General features: G+C 45.1%; 1 pseudogene; it reads right to left on the bottom strand.

Annotated features, from left to right (window-relative positions):
• Positions 1-8: 8 nt before the first annotated feature.
• LOC129410860 (WD repeat-containing protein 19-like) lies at positions 9-3,500 on the bottom strand (annotated as a pseudogene).
• Positions 3,501-4,383: the final 883 nt, after the last annotated feature.

Below are 4,383 nucleotides of genomic sequence, written 5' to 3'. Positions count from 1 at the left end.
TAGGAGTGGAGGATCATTAGGTTGGTGGACATTTCAGACGGTATCCTTACTTTCTGGGCTTGCAGCTCAGTGTACATACTAAAAAGCACATCATGGGCATTTCGGTAGTTTCCTGCTGACTGCTCCTCTCTAGCAATGATTATAGCAGTGCGGGCAGCCTCTCTGTATTGCTGCAGCGCCATGTAGAGACGGAATAGGTACTCGGCATCCCTGGACACACCATCACTCTCTCCTATTAGGTAATCTATCAGCTGTGTTGTCAGTACGGGGTCTTTTGCTTGGCCCACAGTCTCTATGGCCATCTCAACAGCCAAGTTGTCTTCAGTGTTTGAACACTTGAGGAAATGCTTCAGAGCTCTGTTGTATTGCCCACACTTCTGAAAGAACTTTCCGGCCAGCAGGTGTTTCTTTTCCCCCTCAAAGTAAAGAGCAATGCTTTTGTAGTCCTCCTGTGTCGCTTCAGAGCCAATGATGTCGGCATAGACCTCCATCTGTCCATGTTGCTGTGCCAGCTGAAAGGCTTCGTCATTGCACTGAGAGAGGACAAGGAAATGTATGGCCGAGGCATAGTCATTTAAACGCAGGAAAAACCTGGCAACCATCTTTGCTCCATCAATGCTCTGTGTCTCCCGGACGATGCGAACAGCGTCCTCTGGATTGTTCAGATGGTCGAGCAGCACACGGATCACATTGTCCCAGTCTTTGGCACTCTCATAAGCTTGAGCCGCCTCTTTGTACTTGCCGTGTGCCTCCTTCGCTTTTGCATATTGCAAGTGAATTTTTGGAGAAGACACATTTGGAAGCAACTCGCCCACTTTGGACCAGTTCTTACACCGAATATAAGCAGATGCAGCTTTGTCATAATATTGTCCTTTTTCATAGAGTTGAGCAGCTTCAGCAAATTGCTTCATGCTCTCCAGGATGGCTCCACACTCTTTCTTCAGGACTCGACTTGGGTGCTGCACAGCCTGAGCAGAGCCTCTCCTGATGTCCCCCATCCGAATGGACATCCGGGCTACTCCCGCCTGACACACCTCATCATGCTCTTTATTATCATGTGTCATTCCTTTCTCATAATGTGCTAGTGCATTCACATAGTCTCCAATAAACTCAAGGTGAGCAGCGTATTCCTTAGAAATAAAAGGAATCTGGTCTTCTGCTAATCTCTTGGCCAGCAATAGAGCACTGTCCCAGTGTAGCAGGTCTCTCCTCATCTCCAGGGCGGCGTTTGGGCAGCTCGAGGAAAGGTAAAGGTCTTGTGCTTGATTGAAGTCGCCCAGAAACATGGCCAAATGACCTGCTAGTAAATTCCTGTCCTCAATGCCCTGAATGCTCATTAGTGACATCACCATGCCAACATTGCTGTTCATTCGATATATCTGAATAGCGAGCTCAATCTCCATGTGTACCAGGCAGGCTTTCCCCGTCTCATCAAAGTCTTTTTCAGCACCTGAGGTTCTGCACAACTCCCGAGCATCATGGAACCTCTTCAGCATCAGTGCATCATTCAGTTGCTTGTTGATGTCTTCTGATGACTTAGCATCTTTTTTGGCAGAGCTTTTTAGAAACAAGTGTGTATTCAGGGTGACATCGCTGGTTTTTCCACTGGCTGTTTGACAGGTCAGCTCTCCATTATACAAGAGCAAAGGCTTCTGGGAAAAGAGAAGAGGAGTGCTTCCAACCAACACCACCCGGGGACCATATATAGTGGTTTTATGCAGGGCGTAAGTGTAGACTTTGTCATCGTCATATGCCACAAACACCCCTCTATCAGCATGCCAGTTGTCCCAGAGCACTCCTGTGATGGTCGGGGAGAAGTTGGGGAGCTCAAGGCAGAAGTCAGCTGCATTTGAAGGAGAGAGTAAGAAGCCACCATTCTTGTCATCAATAAAAACTATCCGTGATCCATTCAGATCTGGAAACACTTTGATCACACCAACAGAGTGTTTGTAACTGTACACCTTTTCCCAGTCCTCCACCAGGAAACACAAAATATGACCTAAACTTGTTCCGTAATATAGGAAATCGTTGGTCAGAGTATGACATAAAATCCGTCCTTTTCTGTCATCATCTGGAAACAGCTTCATCTGTCTCTTCTCCTCCTGGTCTCTGCCTTCAATCATGTGCAGCTGAACCTTTCCCTCAAACAGCGCAGCAGCGTATTCAGCATTGAGACACATGTTGGCTATTGTACCCAGATATTCAATGTCCTTCAACTTTTTAAAACCAGGCGTTTGATCTTCTATAGCATAAAACCGGGCTCTGTTGTTCATTCCCACTGCCACATGGTATGGTCCCACTGCAATAAAAGTTGGTTGAACTTCCACTTCAATAGCCACAGGACTCTCCCCTTCCACTTGGTTGCACACAGTGACCTCTAACAAAGAGGTAAGAAAAGCCATTCTGGTTCCAAAACTGTCACCCAGAATGGGCAGCTTGGTAAGGAAAACATGAAGCGTTCCTTTTTGAGTGGAGACGGCCAGTAGTTGACCATCATCTGTCCAGCTAAGCTGGTCCAGTCCTTTAGTTTCATCATCCAGTCGAAGTAAATTACTTATATCTTTAAGATCAGAAAGCTCATGGATCTTTATTGTGTTGTCCCCACAAGAAGCAGCTTTGTTTAAAGCTGAAGAGATGGCCACACTGTTGAGACAAACTTTGTGATTGTGCGCCTGGTAAAGTTCGTGGCCTATTTCTCTGATGTGAGTAGAGATCACCACAAAATACCCATTGGAAAAACCAATGAGGATGTAACCATCACCATACCAGCGATATGACACAATATGCCCATAGTGGCGCTCAAAAGCCAAATCTATCCTGTCCTCAGGGTCATTAATGTTGAACAGAACAAGTATTTTCTTGTCCACAGAGACACTTACAGTGCTCTCACCATGCGTGGACCTTTCATCCGTCTTTTTCACAGAGAAAAATAAATTTCAGCTGGTTCACCAAGTAATGTTGTCTGTCGAATTGTTTCCCCTTCAGGATTACTGATTGTAAGAGTGTTGTCTTCACTTCCTAGAGCCAGAAGATTTTGAGAACTCCAGCATCCACATGTTATCTTTTTGGTATGTTTACCAAGTACAGGAATCTTGCGTGATGTCTGTGGATTATAAATCAGTAGATTTCCTTTAACAGTTCCAATGGCCAACAGAGAACTTGTTTTTGACCACAAAATGAGGGACATTTGATCTCTCATTCCACTCTCTATGTGAGATGTTTTATTGACAGTAGCGTCCCAAAGGTGAACAGCGTTGGATTTCGCAGCTATCACAGCCAAAGTATCTCCATCTTTGTCCCAGTCCATCCCCACGCAGCGGCCTGGCAGATTGAGCTCTGCCCACTTGTGTCCATGCCGGTCAAATATTTTCACACTGTTATCATGTCCTGCCACAGCAACATAATTGCCAAGACGTTTCTGCCACCGATAAAGTATGTTGGATCCTGCCCACGCTTTATCCGCAAGTACGAAAACACACTTCATTGTTGTAGCATTTATTTTCCGATGTCCTCCCGTTTCAACCTTATACAAAAATGTGTGAGTCACAAAGCTTTGAGCATGACATGGCAGATTTAAGAATTCAAAGTCTTGGTTATCGTCTTGGTTATCGTCTTGGTTACCACGGAGGAACCTGGTAACCAAGACGATAGCAGTGAACCCAGAGCCAAAGGAACAAAATGGACCTTCAAACTATGGAATTCAACTCTGGAAACTACAGAAACATTTCTCCATATGTAGCTGCAAAGTATCAATTCTGAGATTTGGGAATTTTAGACCCCGTTTACACTGAAACGAATCCACATATCACCGTATCAGAAACAATCTGCGTCCAGACACGTCGCATCTGTGTCCGCAAACCTTCCCTATTCACACAGCTTTGAGCAAATTTGTTTACGTTTTACAGAAACAAAACGTAAAACCACGTGGCTAATCTGCATTAACTGAGCGCTCAAAAAACTGCTCGCTATTGTGCGCTGATGCGGTTCAGCTTCTGTCGGACTAAAGGACACAACTCAGTGGATTATCTGTGTTCTTTCTGTGACAGAGGGATCTTCTGCTGATGGTGAATCTGTTCTGTGCTTTTATTGTGTTGGAGATGGTTCATGTTAAACTTTTCAGAGATTATGCAGGTCATACTCATAGACCATATATTTGAATATATTCTAACCTCTTAGTGTTTTGGTGGTGAATTTGCTACTTCGCGGTGCATAGACCTACATCAGCATATCAGCATATCAGTGTTTTCAGGCATCCGCACAGTGCCAGATCAGATCCGTACTCAAATGAATTTGTGGGAGCTGGCGGCACCAGCTCGTTCCGTCTCTGGAGCTGTTTTCAACGGGATTAGTGTGGACGAACACTGTATCCACAACGAAATCACT

This window comes from Boleophthalmus pectinirostris, unplaced genomic scaffold, assembly GCF_026225935.1.
Source record: "Boleophthalmus pectinirostris isolate CB_2022bp ecotype Guang Dong unplaced genomic scaffold, ASM2622593v1 HiC_scaffold_2819, whole genome shotgun sequence".
Classification (NCBI taxonomy): domain Eukaryota; kingdom Metazoa; phylum Chordata; class Actinopteri; order Gobiiformes; family Gobiidae; genus Boleophthalmus; species Boleophthalmus pectinirostris.
Note: the sequence above shows the minus strand (reverse complement) of the source record. Positions and strands in the feature narration are given on the sequence as shown.